At 44.8% G+C, this 16287-nt stretch overlaps 1 long non-coding RNA gene across 1 annotated transcript in view; it reads left to right on the top strand.

Annotated features, from left to right (window-relative positions):
• The window catches only part of LOC129467958 (uncharacterized), a 120765-nt gene that overhangs the window by 18116 nt on the left and 86362 nt on the right, over positions 1–16287 (top strand). Inside the window, exon 2 of the long non-coding RNA XR_010117216.1 lies at positions 5978–6111. This is a non-coding gene — a long non-coding RNA (uncharacterized lncRNA). The remainder of the gene's footprint in view (positions 1–5977; positions 6112–16287) is intronic.

Raw genomic sequence — 16287 nt, 5'->3', positions numbered from 1 at the left:
AACGACCCCAGCCTCTGGTGACCACTCTGCCACTCTCTACTTCTATGACATCAATTATTTGAGATTCTGCATACAAGGGAGATCACGCAGTATTTGTCTCTCTGTGCCTGCTTATTTCACTTAACATAATGCCCTACAGGTTTATCTATGTTGAAAATGACAGAATTTCCTTCTTTTTATGCTGAATAATATTCCATTGTGTATATATGCCACATTTTCTTCATCCATTCATTTGCTAATGAACACTTAAGTTGCATGTAGAATATTTAGTATGAGGCCTAGCCCCAGTGGATGCTCAATAGATATTAAATAATATCATTAGAGGGGGTTGAATTTGCAAGACTTCCGAATATGCCCAAATATGATTGTTATCTGTATTACATAGTCTTGATCTGAAACTATTGCAAAATCTGTTGCAGGGCTTAACATGTTACACATCCACCTTCATGTGTTTTTCATGTTGAAACAATTTCTTTGGCTCCAGCTGTTGCCAGGGAGGAAGCATTTCTTTGGCCCTCCTGGAGTAGTAAGCACACAGCTTTGGGGGTGGAACAGGTTGAGAACCTTTAAGTTCATTTGGATGGTGGGCATGAGAAGATGCTGTCTCTTCGTGATCAGGGCTCACCCACCCACAACTTTTATCTCAGGCCCATAACTAGTGTAACAGCACCTTATGAAGTTTCTGAGACTGAGTCTAGAATTTTTACTGAGACCTGAGCAACAGATCTGCTGTGATCACAAGAGCCAGGTATTCACCAGACCAAGGCTTTGAAGAGAAGCAACTAAAGAGGAAGTCCATTTTAATCTCTGAGTACATAGGACACAGTGTTCCTGATGAAGGCTCTCACCAATAAAGGTCAGAGGAGTGGAAATGTGTATGCATTAACACCTACAGTTGTCCATGTCACTCAAGCTAGGAGAGATGCAAGTTGCAGGCATATTCCTCCACAAGGCAGTTGGAGGACCATCCGGGTGGCCAAGGTAGGTGTATTATGGAAGGAAAGAAATTCCAGAATGAGCAGCCCCTCAAGAGGTAACGATCTGCTCTTAGACAATGGTTTTGAGGCCCTGTCTTTTGTTCTAGGGGGTCTGAGAAATCATATCTTGTAACCAGGGATTTCAGTCACACATTTATTTATGTATGTATGTATGTATGTATGTATGTATGTATGTATGTATGTATGTATGTATTTATTTATTTATTTTGAGCTGGAGTCTGCCTCTGTTGCCCAGGTTGGAGTGCAGTGGTGCAATCTTGACTCCCTGCAACCTTTGCCTCCCAATTTCAAGCAATTCTCCTGCCTCAGCCTCCCAAGTAGCTGGGATTACAGGCAAGTGCTACCACGCCTGGCTAATTTTTTTTTTTTTGTATTTTTAGTAGAGATGGGGTTTCACCATATTGGCCAGGCTGGCCTTGAACTCATGACCTCAAGCGATTCACCCGCCTTGGCCTCCCAAAGTGCTGGGATTACAGGTGTAAGCCCCTGCACCCAGCCAGTCATACATTTTATTCAACCCTTTTCCCATTATGGACATGAAAGGAATCTAAGCACATGGGTATAGATCACTTCCATCCAGTAGGATGCCCCAGTGATTATCTGCTCTCTAGAAGACAAAGACAGCCAAAAAATAACTTTACTTCTGGTTATTTCACTCAGTCACTTTCTTATTTGCCCATTTATTTAACACACATTCATTGGGTATGTAGTGAATTCTACTTCCATCAGTGTTTTCAACCATACAATGGGAATCCTATTAGAACCTAACTCACTGGGCTGTTGTAAGGATTAAATTAAGTAATGCACATAAAGCTTTTAGCAAAAATCCTGAAAACAGAGTGTGTGCCTAATAAAAGGTAGTGATTATTATGGCTACTATACAAGAGGTACTGTGCTGGGCATTGAAGCTACAGAGAGGTAAGGCCAACTCTCTGCTCTGGGAAAGTTCTCTGCCTAATGGAAAAGATGATAATTATCAGTAGAAGCATGCTCCAGTTACAATAGGAATAAAATAGAGGGAGTGACTACCTTTATATGAAAGGCAGAAAAGATTTAGAGAAGAGGGGCATTTCAATGGGGTTTTGAAGGATGGATAAAAGTCTTTCATGTGGAAGGGAAGGATGGCTTTTTCTGAAGAGGGGTCACCACGTGTGAAAACATAGAGCTCTCTTGCCTTTCTCTCTATCTCTTAGGCTGAGGCCCTAGACAGACTTGCCAAGTAGCTGACTCCCTGTGTATTATGGATTCTCAATGCTCCATCTGCCCAAACTGAACTCCGCTAGCTCCCCTTGGGACCTAGGTGTTATGACCTGGGAACAAAACTCAGCTTGGCTTTGCAGTTGATGTCTCCTCACAATGTTGATTATATGCTGTTGACTGGGCTCCTTCCAGGCTGACCTCCCTGGGAGACTCAGAAGACCCCCTCATCGCTAACCCTGTCAAAAATAGAACCCTCATATCCACTCTAAAATTTGATTTGAAAAAGGATGTCTGACGCGAGGCTGAGGAATGTGGAGCAACTGAAAAGAAAAAATTGCTTTACTATAGTTCCTGAGTGAGGGGCAGAGGCAAGATCAGAACTCAGATTTGTCTTATTCTAAAGCCACAGTACACCTATAGTATTTACTCTTAATATCCCCCAAGTCACAGTCCTTTCATGTCTCCTTCAAGGACCCTGCCATTCATTCATTCTTTTTTTTTTTTTTTTTTTGAGACGGAGTCTCGCTCTGTCGCCCAGGCTGGAGTGCAGTGGCGTGATCTCGGCTCACTGCAAGCTCCGCCTCCTGGGTTCACACCATTCTCCTGCCTCAGCCTCCCAAGTAGCTGAGACTACAGGTGCCCGCCACCATGCCTGGCTAATTTTTTGTATTTTTAGTAAAGGTGGGGTTTCACTGTGTTAGCCAGGATGGTCTTGATCTCCTGACCTTGTGATCTGCCCACCTTGGCCTCCCAAAGTGCTGGGTTTACAGGTATGAGCCACCACGCCCAGCCCATTCATTCATTCTTTAGGAAGATACCATGTGCCAGGGACTCTGTTACATGCTTGGGATGAAAATGAACAAAACAGAGTCCTTGCTTTGTGCCTTACATTCTAAACGGGATATTGGGGAATGGTAAAGTACCTACCTTCACAGTGTTTAATTTGAATGGACATGACAGTTAGTAAGTACATAAGCAAAGCTAGGGCTAGGCACCATGAATGGGGCAAACATGGTGTGTGATAGCAAAGGAAGTGGGGAACCTACTTTGGCCATCAGAGAAGTCCTGTGCAAGTAGATGGCATTGATTAGAGTCTTAAAGGATGAAGAGGGGAGGCATCACCCTGCCCAGTAATGCTTGCTGGTACTCTTGGCTGGAACAATTTTGGGCTGCCTGTCTGGGAAAACTGGCTCTGCACGTAGGATTCAGAAGACAGAAGCCCTCCCTTCCCACCTCAGTGACTTGTACTGTTCTCCCTGCCTCCTTGGCTCTGTGTGTAAGGCCTCCTGGGTCTTGTCTAATGGGTCAACTTCTGTGTCCAGAGAAAGTTTGTGGGTCACTGTTCCAGGGAAGTTCTCTGAGCACTGTCTCTGCACCAGGCAGAGTTAAGGCCCTTCTGTGTTTGCAGGGGTAACAGTTACAACTATGGGCTCATTTACGCCCTGCCAGTCTGTGAGCATCTTGAGGGCAGAAGCAGTGCTGGGTTCACCTCCATTGCCCAGTACTTAGTTGGACACATGAGTAGGAGGTGCATAATACACCTGTGGCATGAAAGAATAAGTGATTTAGCTCCCTGAGGGCAAGAACCACATTTTCTAACTCTTTGGACCTCTTTCTTGTCCATCTCTGCCCCTGCAGTGCGTAGTACAAACTGAGAACCTGATAAATGCTTATGGAATAAATGATTATTTTAATTACTCAATGAGTCACCACAGGGTTCCCTTACATAGCACTTATTCTGGTGCATTTAAATGTTCATTTATAAATAATTAACTATGTCACCAGGAGGCTTGGAGAAAGGAGTCACACAGGGAGGGAAGAGCTGGGAGAAAAGCTTTAAGCTCCGAGGTTAGGCAGGACAGTGGAGAGGAAGGAATGAGGGTCAGAGCCTGGGATCCTGGGCGCCAACCCTCCTCACTAGCAACACAACTTCAGGCTGTCATAGCCATCTACACATGGGGAGAATATTTTTGCTTTAATTGCTTCTTGGGTTGGTTGTGAGGATTGGATGTATTCAGTAATCTTCTAGGACTGGGGATACGATGGTGCACCTAGCATATGAGCTCCTGTCTTCAAAGGGCTTATAATAAAATGAGTTAATCATGGTAGACTTCATGTGGGTGGCTTCTTATGAATCACACTTCCTGTGTAGTCCCCTCCCACCTGGACTCTGGGTGTGGCCATGTGACTGACTTGAGCCAATGGGACATTGGTAAACATAAGTAGAGGTTTGATATGCATTTGTACATTGGGGCCCCTCCTCTTGAAACACTCACTCTGGGAAACCAGCCATCATGCTATGAAAAAAGCTTATGTTAGACCACTGAATGACAAGAGACCATGTGGAGAGAGAGCCCCAGAGGGTGAGAGGCTAACCTGGACGTTTCAGCTTCAGCGTTGCTCTCAGCTAAGCTCCCAAGTATGTGAGCAACCTCAGCTGCACCATGTGGAGCAGAAGAACTGGCCGGTCAAACTCAGCCACGGAATTGCAGAAGTTTTACATCATGTTGTTTTCAGCACTAAATTAGCATTGATAACTAAAATGGAAATATACATGAATGTGCATTATACAAATGCAAACTGCTAGCTCTGAAATTCATTTCCAGGGGAAACTACAGAACTTGGAAAAGCTGAATAAATGTATGCTAATGGAAAAATGTTAACACTAACAATTTTTATTTATTGAAAGCGTATAATGTGCCACAAAACTCACTGATAATAATAGCTCTCCATTTATTGAGGTTTTTCTATGCACTGCTTGCTGTGTTAAGTGACTTACATGAATCATCTCCATGAGCTAAAAGAACTCCATGAGGTAGCACTGTATTGACACACATCTTTAATATAGAAAGGGCTGAGCCACAGAGAGGTTAAGTTACACAGCCAGTAGGTGGTGGAGCCAGGATTCAAGCACTGGCTAACTCTAGCCTCTTGCAACTCAAAAATGTGGTCCACGGACTGGCAGCATGGGCTTCATCTGGGAACTTGTTAGAAATACCGTCTCACCCCAACCCCAGACTCACTGAATCGTAATCTGCAGTTTAGCAAGATCCCCAGGTGATTTGTGTACATATGTAAGTTTGAGAAGTGCTGGTCTAGACCACACTTATGTTTGGCAGGTTAACAAGCTCCCAGGTGATTCTTATGCTTGTTAAGTTTTGACAGTCACAGGCCTAACAGAGTAGCCTTGTTTCTAAAGGACCCAGACCTGGACACTCTCCACACTGTGAAGCAGGGAAAGTTGAGCGTTTGGGTAAGGACTCGTGTGACATAATGAAAATAACACACCTTTTAGTGCTTGGCCAACTTGAATTTGAAGCTACCTCTGCCATCTGTTGGCTGTGGTAACGAGCAAGTCACTTCTTACCACCTCAACGTCCTCATCTGTAAAATGGATGTGATGATACTTAATTCATTCTCACCTTCACCCTCCTTGATTTGACCTACCAGAGGAACCATCTGTCCTTGTGTTTTGATTGGGAGGTTTGTCATTAACTTTCTACAATATGAGCCCATCTAGAGCATTTATAGTGTCAGGTAGTAGAGAACCTGGCCCCTCGGCCACTGCTGTCCCTTACGTGTGAGACAAGAGTGTTGGCTGCCATCATCTTGAATGAATGGTAACATGGTTTGGCTCTGTTTCCCCACCCAAAACTCATTTTGAATTGTAATTCCCAATGTTGAAAGAGGGACCCTGTGGGAGATGATTGGATTATGGGGGTGGATTTCCCCCTTGCTGTTCTTGTGATAGTGATCTCACAAGATCTGGTTCTTTAAAGGTGTGGCACTTCTGCTTTCACTCCCTCTCTCCTGCTGCCGTGTGAAGATGTGCTTGCTTCCCCTTCACTTTCCAAGATGATTGTAAGTTTCCTGAGGCCTCCCCAGCCATGCCTCCTGTATAGCCTGCAGAATGGTGAGTCAATTAAATCTCTTTTCTTTATAAACTACCCAGTCTCAGGTAGTTCTTTAGAGCAATGTGAGAAAGGACTAATACAAATGGGCTGACTGGGCATTTGATAGCTCAAGATGGAATCTGGTGACATGTGCGTGTTTGTGTGTGTGTGTGTGTGTGTGTGTCTGTTAGGGAGGGGAAGAAGTGGAAGGGTCCTGGGCAGCATGAGTTTCACCTCAATTTCCAAGGATGTCATTTATTCTTCCCTCAGGTCACCTGGGTTAACTGGGAGGTGATTTCTAAACCAACTAGGAGTTCTTAGCTGTGGGAAATGGTTTTGACCATTTTGCCTTCTTTTAATGAGGTCTAGGAATTCAGTTTTAGGAAACAGAAGTAAAAGTACCTTGAAAATGAAAAACGGAAAAGTCATAAGTTCCAAGCATGCATGGTAAATTAATAAGGGAGATGCTTTTTGGACCAAGGTGGGAGTATGCTCTGGGCCCCTCAAATCCCACTAGAAGCTCCCTACTTATACTGTGCACATAGAAGGTGTTGAGGTGGGGGTCAGCTGTGTCGCTCTGGCCCTGACTGGTATTTGCCCAGCAGACCGATGCTTACTTCCTACTTTTAGGATGGGCCTGGGGGAGACAAGCTTAGAAGGCAGCCTGCTGGTGCCCTGGGGAGAGAATGTTTGGCAGCAGCAACTAGGAAGGAATTTGCCTTCTTGCTTAGCAGTGCAGACCAGAATGAGTGATGTGCATTTTCAGCTCAAACACCGTGCCTGAGTTCTTCGTGGTCATTTACACCACTTTTTTTTTCTCTCCCCCTCTCAATATCTTAATAGCAGCTTCCCTTTAGGCATGATTATTAATACCTCCCTCCCTGTGAAATAGCTTGGGTTCTGCGAGGCAGGAGCTTAATGGGAAGGGAGATTGCGACCAGCATTTAATCCTGGGCATCCAAGGATGTGAGCAATGGTTGGTTTTGTGCACTAATCTGCTTAATGAGCACATATCCTGGGAAACCTGAGGACCACTGGGAAGCTACTGCTGGAGATTGGGAGGATTGCCAGGCTGGTGCTTTGCTATTTCAGACCTGACTGTGTGGAAGGCCTGTTCAAGGCACTCGGTGCATATAGTAGTACATGGTTTAATTCTCACCCAAGTTATTCGAGATGGATATGATTATCTTTATATTGCAGATGAGGGAAAAGACTCAGAAAGATTAGAAAACTTGCTCAAGGTCACACAACAAGTGGTGGAGTCAGGATTTGTAAGTCTGCCTGACTTCTTTTTAGCAGATGTGGTTAGTGGGACTTCAGACTTTGGAAAACAGAGAATCTGAGCATGGAAGGGCCTTCAAGTTTGTTTAGTCCACCTCTCCACTGAATGTATGAATCCCATTAATACCATCCTCACCAGTGGCCATGCAACCTCCACCACTTTGATTCCTGAGTGACAGGGAGCTCACTACTTTTCAAGGCAGCTGGTTCCTTTGTTACACAATTTTGTGCTGACAAAGTTCCTTCCACTGCATCTCCCTTGGTGGGTCTTCCACCTAGGGTCCTGGCTTTAGCTTGCTCTTGGGGCCTCCTCCACACACAGCTTTTTGGAGGCTGGGGCCTCCCTGCCTTTGCTCCCTTATTTTCTTCAAACAACCCAATCTGGTTCATTCAATTCCATTGTAGATAAAGGAGCCTGCCTGACATTGTTCTTTCCCAAAAAGGGCTGATTCATCCAAGGGAGTAGACTGAATACCAGAGCTAAAGGAAGCATGTTTAAGAAGCAGGAACCAGAGCCAGCCCAGCAGGGAAACATGGTGTTTAAATAGCAAAACTCTCATTCATTCTGCTTGCCTGATGGTGCACAGCTAGTCAGTGGCGGGTGGTGGGGAGGGGATTGTGGGAGTGGGGAACTCAAATCTAGCTGGGTTGACCCCGAAACTTGCTTACCTTCCATTCTGCATGCTTTTTCTTATGGGCTTGTCTGCAGTAACCACCTCTGAGTTGCCCGCAAGTAGACCTCTGCCCCTCTTGATCATCCAAGAACAGGGGCACCTCTGCAAGGTGAGTGCCCACAAGCTGAGGAGCTTTTGGGCATATCCCGCTTGGCTAACACCGACTGTGCATGCCCTGGTTTCCCAGGAGGGTGCCACAATGCAAATAATCCTTCCTGGCTTTCTGATTCATCCCTGAGACTCTGCCTGTTGGAATTTCATCCTGGCAGGAGGCAGAGGTGGAGAGTGAGGGATACTCCAGAGTATAACTAACCTGCTGTGTACAAAGGCCCCTTCCCTTTCTGGGCGTAGCCTTCTTCCTCTGCAGCACAAGAGCTCTGGGCCAGGTCAGCCACCCTCAGTGGCTGCCTGCTCTTCCAAGCCGCACTCCTGGAGATTGCCATTCAACTGGGTCAGACACTGAGATTTTTTTAAAAAACATCGCAGAGGATTCTAATGTGCAGCCAGACTTATGAACCAGGGGGCTAGAGAATCATTTCTTTTTTGGATTTGTAAAAAGATTTGGAGTTTTTCCAGTTTCACATATGCTGTCTCATTTGATTGTCACAAGCAGAGGTGGGTATGATAGGAATACTGGTTTCCACTTCGGAGATGAGAGTGTTTAAGTAACTCATCTAAGGCCATACAGAAGGAATACAGCAGAATTGGAATTCAAAATTAGAAATTCTGATTCTAGATTCTGGGCTCTTTTCATGACACCAGGCTGCCATCTCTCTATCCCCTCTTGGCTCTAACAGCTCTGTGCCATCCACTGCCAGAGGGGCTGGCATTCTCCATGCGAGCCTTCTGCTATTCAATAACAGTAATAACAAATGTAATAAGATAGCGATAATGTATATTTTACTGGGCATCCACAATGTACTGGAGTCTCTGTGTGCATTGCTTCTTGTAGTTCTCCCAGCAGCCCTGCCAGGTGGGTGTGTCACTCTTGGGTTCACAAATGAGGAATCTGAGGCACAGCGAGACTTAGCAATTTGTGCAGGTCACACAGCTGGCTCATGGCAGAGGTGGGATTTGAACCCTGGTTTCTCTAATTTGCTAAGTCCCGGCACTGTCCCCCGCACCACACTGCCTCCATTCAGAAGCATGGCAAGATTCAGATCTTCCTGCCACCCAGACCCAGAGCACTTCTTGCCTCAGAAATGACTATCAGTCACTCCTGGGTATCTAGGGATCTCTCCTTCCCTGGCAAGGCTTGGCTGAGCCCCATGGCTTGGATTCAATTACACAATCGAAAAGACAAACAAATTAAAAGAGGAGCAGGGCTCTGTAAACAGCTTCTTTAATGACTCTGAGGATCGAGCCTGCCTCTTCCCTTTGGCAGAAGCATCTCTTGGCATCTGGGATGCCTGGGTTTTCAAACAGGCCTCAGCAGTGCATTACGTCAGTGCGGATGGGCACGTGCAGCTCATGGTCAAGGCCAGAGTGTGCAGCCCTTAGAATATGATACACATTGCTCTGAAAGGGACGTAGAGTGTGTGTTTGGACCCAGAAATTCTAAAAACATAATGGCATCTCTAAATCCCTCTCACAGGGAGCTTGTTAGGAAGTACAGATTCTGGAGCCCCACCCAGAGATGCTGCTTCTGGAAGCCTGGGAGTATGGGCCCAGGAATCTGCACATTAAACAGATCCTTGAGTGATTGAGATTTGACTTGGCCCTGACTGTGTGTTTGGGAACTCCAAGTTCTTCCTGACTTAGATAAGGTCCAAATTGGGGAGTGACTTGCCAGAAGTTGTAGGTCAGCAGGAGAGCTGGAACCTTCATTCAGCACTCTCTACATAACCTTATCCTATATTTTTGGAATGTATTCTGTAGTGCCAGGGATGTGGGCTCATGGTAGCCAAGTGTATTAGTTTCCTAGGGCTGCTATAACAAAGTAACACAAACTGGGTAACTTAAAACAAGAGAAATTTGTGTCTCAGAGTTCTGGAGGATAGAAGTTCAAAATCAAGGTGTCCTGCCGGGTACGGTGGCTTACACCTGTAATCCCAGCACTTTGGGAGGCCAAGGCGGGCAGATCGCTTGAGGTCAGGAGTTCCAGACCAGCCTGGCCAACATGGTGAAACCCAGTTTCTACTAAAATACAAAAATTAACTGTGTGTGGTGGCACACACCTGTAATCCCAGCTACTCGGGAGGTTGAGGCAGGAGAATCGCTTGAACCCGGGAGATGGAGGTTGCAGTGAGCTGAGATCATGCCACTGCACTGCAGCTTGGGTGACAGAGTGAGACTGTCTCAAAAAAAAAAAAAAAAAAAAGGTGTCAGCAGGTCCATACCGTCTCTGAAGGCTCCAAGGGATGATCCTTCCTTGCCTCTTCCAGTGTTGGTGGTTGCCAGTGATCCTTGGCTTCCAGCTGCATCACTTGAATCTCTGTCTCTGTCATCACCCAGCCTTCTTTCTTGTGCAGCTGTGTCTCTGTGTCTCTCCCCTTCTTATAAGGACACCATCACTGGATTCAGGGCTCATCCTAATTCAATATGACTTCATCTTAACTAGTTACATCTGCTAAGACCTTCATTTCCAAACAAGGTCACATTCTGAGGTTCTGGGTAGACGTGAATTTGGGGGGACACAAAACCACATAGTACACTCTTTCACCCCAACTCTTCAAATGGGGGGACTCTTCTCTACCTTTAAGTCTCAGGGAAAAAGCCACCTCCACAGGAAAGCCCTCCCTGACTACTCCATCTATACCAATGATTCTTTATTACAGCCTTCTATATGCCTCCTTCATAGCAGTATGGCCATTTTCTCTCTGTACCCCCAGACCCTAAACTCCTTAGGAATTGGAACTGTGTCAGTGCTGTTCTCCTTGTGCCGAAGTAGCCCTTAGCATGTGGTCAATGGCTAATCATTGAAGGACTCAATCCCCCTTGGTATCAGACAGGGTGAAGCAGCAGCCCTATTGGGCTCAGACCTGCCTCCACCTTGCCGCATGAACTTGGGAAGTCTCCGAGCAGCTTGGCGCCTCAGCAGCCTCATTTGCTAGAGGAAACCCAGTAGGAATCTCTCCAAGGTCCCATTATTTTAAGAGAGGCTTGTCCCTGTTTCCATCCTCATGACAAGTCCCTGGCATTCAGAAGCCCTTTCCTAGCAGGTATCCTGTCCCAGCCATCCTCAGGGGCCCTTTAGCTACAGTTTTCCATTAGCTAATTTGGATTATTTTGCTTTTCTCAGCATTTATAAACATTCTCCTTTTCTTCTCCACCTCCCTCAACCCCAGCCACGTTTTTTCTTTCTCCCAACTCTGCTGTTAAGAAGTGAGGTCAGGTGCTCGCGATACCCAGTGAGTCTAATTACCCGGGAAAGTAATTAACATTTCTAATAGAAACTGCCACTGCTCATTTTCATCGGGGCCACGCAAAAGCAATAAGGTAAAAGAGTTTCGTAATTAAAGACTCGTTATTGTGGGCTCCCCATTCCATTCTGCAACGAAGAAGACTTTTGTGGGGGAAATGAGTGTGCTGTGCTTCATGGAGGTGGATGGGGTCCCTGTTGGAAGCCCTCTCATTGTATTTCCCATCTCCTACTCAGTTTCCCTCTTCATCTGGGGCTCCATCTTCTGCCTTCCTCTCCCTCTTCTCTTAAAGAAAGCCTCATTTCAGAAGCAAAGATTGAACAACCCATAAAGATGCTTGGCTGTGATCTGAACGATTCCAAGTGCAGCTTGGAGATGTGAAGCCAAATTATCAAGTGTACATATACAGGAGCTAGTGCGGGAGGGGTGGAGAAAGAGCGGATGGAGGAGCCACATGGATTCTGGGTGAGGTACGCAGAATGGGAAGGGGAGTGTTATATGGAGCCTCGTTTCTCCTGGCTTTGTTGAAGAATCCAGACAAATCGCTGACATTCTCTGAGGCAGTTTGTTCATCCTTAAAAAGGGGACGTACTTAACTGGATTGGGAGGGTGACGTGAGAGGCTAAGTGACAATAATTATTTTGGCTTAATTTTATTGAGGACTTAGTATGTGTCTGGCTCTTCTGGGCGTTTCACAGGGACCAACTCATTTCATTCACACAGCAACCCGATGAAGTTAGGTGCGTTTCTCTTCCTCATTTTCCATAGGAGGAAATTGATGGTAGGTAACTTGCTCTAGTCATGCAAGTAACTGAGAGGACTGGATTCCAGTGCAGCTCTGCTCTTAATCGCTCTCCCACAGTCATACAAGATTGTATTGTTATTTTACCGGCAAGGAGTGCTACTAAGGAAGATGGATCTGTGACCTGTGTTTGTAAAGGTGTAGTAGGGGCCGTGGTGGGATTTCTGGCCATTCAGCTGCTTGCCAAGAAGCCAGGTCATAGGAGGTGTAGATTCTAGTCTGAGGGCTTGAGACACTACCATTGAGACCCACAGGCCCACAGTAGTGGGATGTGAAACAAAGAGAACAAGCTTTGAGGTCATGGGGCTTGGGTTCAAATCCTTGCTCTGTCCCTTACTAGCTGTGTTATTCTGGGAAATTAACTTACTTCTCTGAGCCTCAATTTTCCCCACTTACAGAATAGGAAGCCCCATAAAATGATTGCGACCATTCAAGAAAATAATATTGGTAAAAATGCCTGGCACATAAGAGCTATTCATTCAATTGCAACCCCTTTTCTCCTTCTTGATCTGTTGTCTTCTGTATTTAATATTCATTCATTCACAAAATAATCTTTGCCTGTCTATTTTGGAGTGAGACCTATTTTAGGCCTGGAGAAAAGAGTGGTGAAATAGTGAAAGTCTTTGCTTTCTTGGAGCTTACAGATACTGGGGATGAAAGTTGATAAATGAGAAAACAACTATTATGTATTAGAACATCAGGTAGCAAGCTTTTCCCCCATGTGAACTGTGGGGATAAGCGTATTTGACTGGTTTATTTCTGAGGTGCCATTTACATGACAATACGTTGTTATTCTAGGTTGATTTTTTTGAACATCAGCAACTGAAGGCCTCGATGGAGGCTGGCTTAAATGTAAACACTGTGCTACAGCTTACAGAGGGCTGGAAAGAGAAAGGAAGGGGAGCAAAGGATTAAAGAAGGAAAATGTTAAGGCTAGGACTCCACTGAAGACAAAAAAGAAAGAAAGAGACAAAAATAAAACAAAGGGAAGAGAAAAAATGAGTCCAGGAAGAACAATGAGGCTGAGACCATGAAGAGCAGGAAGTAAGGGTGAGTGTTGAGACTGATTTGGGGGAGGAGAAACCAACTCCAAGCCTCTGAGAGCAGCAGGAGTCCAACAGTGGTTGTGGACGGGGCCTCTGGAGGGAGTCAGCTGTGTAACTGTAGGCTTCCTAAATCTCACCAAGCTTTAGCTTTCTCATCTGCAAAAAAGGCATCATATCATATATTAGTTATCTATGACTGCATAACAAATGGCTCCAAAACTTAGCAGTTTGAAAAAACAAGCATTTACTGTTTTATAGTTTCTAAGGACTAGGGATCTGGACATGGCTTAGCTGATTCTCTGGCTCAGGGTCCCTCACGAGGCTGTAATTAAGGTGTCAGCTGATGTTGGAGCCATCTCAAGACTGGGAGAGGAGCCACTTACTGGCTCACTGAAGTGGTTGTTGATGGGATTCAGTTCCTTCTGGCTTGTTGGACTGAAGCCTCAGTTTCCCTCTGGCTGTTGGTTTGAGGCATTCTTTGATTTCTTCCCATGTGGGCCTCTCCCTAGGGGAGCTCACGACAGGGCAGCTACTTCCATCAGACTGAGCTATTTCATTCATTAGAGGTGAGTCACTAGCTCTGGTCCACACTCCAGGGGAGGAGATTACCTAAGGGTCTGAATTCCAGAAAGCAGAGGTCATTGGGAGCCATTGTAGAAGCTGCCTACCATACACAACCTCCCAAGACTTTTGTGAGGATTAAGTGAGAGGATTCAGGGAAAATCTTTAGCACATTGCCTGGCACATAATAATTTTCAGAATCAGTTCTTCTTATTGCTATTATTATGAGGGTTTGATCAACGTCCATTGCTAATACTCTCCTGTAGATGATAACAAAGAAGGAATGCATATGAGTGAACAAAAAGGATGGTGTATCAGTTATCTATTTCCACAATAATGCTGCATAACCCACAATCCTCAAACCACTGTGCCATTCTATAAGAATACTTATTTTCGCTTACGGGTCTGTGGATTGACTGAGAGGTTCTGCTAATGTGAGCTGACTTGTCTCTGCTCCCTGTGGTCTCTCACCCTCCAGCAGGCTAGTCTGGCCTTGTCCTCAGCAAACCTTTTTCAAACAGGGTTTCAAGACAGCAAGTGGAAGTCCACAGGCTTCTTGAAGTATAGGCTAAAAACTGGCACTCCGTCACTTCAGCCACTTCTATTGATGCACATCACAAGACCAGCCCAGACTCAGCGGGTGGAGAAATGGATTCATCTTCTTAGTAGAAGGAACTGCAAAGTCATATCAAGGGGCATAGATCTATGGAGAAGAAGAATAGGGTTTTTTTTTTTTTTTTTTTTTTTTTTACCAATTTACCATAAACTGAAAAATAAAGAGATGTGGAATTTAAATGCTATGTTTTCTAAAACATTTGGGTAATTCTGAGGGAAAAATGAGAACAGGTATTGAGTACCATTAGTGAGTTTGGATTTTTTTTTTTTTCTTTTTTTTTGAGATGGAATTTCACCCTTGTTGCCCAGGCTGGAGTGCAATGGTGTGATCTCGGCTCACTGCAACCTCCACCTCCCAAGTTCAAGCGATTCTCCTGCCTCAGCCTCCCGAGTAGATGGGATTACAGGTACCCGCCAGCACGCCCAGCTAATTTTTTGCATTTTTAGTAGAGATAAGGTTTCACCATGTTGGTCATTGGCATCAACATGGCGGCAGGAGGTTTGGGTAAAGCAACAGCTCAAGGAGGATTTGCACTTCCATTTTTAGTGAGTTTTCTGAAGGCTAAGACATCTGTTTGGATAGCCAGTACAAAATGAGACATTAGGGATTTGGGCTCAATTCAGCATAATTTGGAATAGTGCACCTGGTCTTTCATTTATAATATTTCTGCCTTTTTTGTTGGTGTTATGATTTATATCTTACAAATCTCTGACTGTTTTTTCTTCATCTCCTTCTGTTGCAGTTTGATCACATTATGGAAGGGCAGTATAGACATGTGTTTCTTTAAAGCCATCCCCCTCCCCCAGGCCAGAACAGGTGTTGTAGAAATTCCAGGATGTCTGTTTTTCAAACAAAATTGAACACTGCACACAAAACAGTGTGCAAGAGATTCCTTTCTGCCAATGTCTTCCATCAAAGGCATTGTTGAAGCAGTGACTTCACACTGGAGTAGGAACCATTTCCTGATATCTGAGTAAAGGTGGATAGAATCTCTTTAGAGATATATTTCATTGAAATTGATGGGTCTATTTCAAATATTTGCTAAGTAACTTATAGTTAGTTCTAAAAGAGGTAAGTGTGAGAATTTTTGAGTTGCCGAGAATGGGTTTTCCAGGTAAATCCCAGCAGGTCAGTCTTGGAGAATGCTTCCTCCTTAATTTGTACGTGACCTGCATGCATGTGCTTGACAATACAATCCTTTTATAGGTGACATGTGTCAATTCATTCCATGAAAAGGCAGAGATGGTCACTTCCAAAGTGCTCACTATTGTAGCCCTTAAACTCAAAAACAAATCAGTATCATTTCTTGGACATTTACTATGTGCCCAGTCCTTTACATGCATGGTCTAATTTACATAATTGCCTAATTTAACTCTCACATGTGACCTGTGATCAAAATATTACTATTATTACCTTTTGACAGATGAGGAAATATGAGGAAGAGGTGATTTGGCTAAGATATGTTGAACTGGGATGAGAATATAGGTTAGCCAGGTTTATTTTTGTTCATTGAAATGAAAGTCACATAACAGAAAATTAGGCATTTTGAGGTGAACAAGTCGGTGACCTTAAATGTGTTCACAGCATTGTATAACCACCACCTCTATCTAGGATCACACATTTTCATCTTCCCAAACGGGAACCTCATGCACATTAAGCGGTCACTACGTTTAACCCCTCACTCCAGGCCCTGGCAACCACCAATCTGTGTTCTATTTGTATGGATTCAGAAAATGAAGGCACAGAGGGGTCCAGAAAGTCATCCAGGTCACACTATTGGAGGCCCCCTTGTTCACCTCCTTAGTCCCTGTCCCCTCCCAACCTCCAAAAAGGTAACCCCATTCTGATGCCAGT

The sequence above is a fragment of the Symphalangus syndactylus genome, chromosome 18 (assembly GCF_028878055.3).
Source record: "Symphalangus syndactylus isolate Jambi chromosome 18, NHGRI_mSymSyn1-v2.1_pri, whole genome shotgun sequence".
NCBI classification, from domain to species: Eukaryota; Metazoa; Chordata; class Mammalia; order Primates; family Hylobatidae; genus Symphalangus; species Symphalangus syndactylus.
Note: the sequence above shows the minus strand (reverse complement) of the source record. Positions and strands in the feature narration are given on the sequence as shown.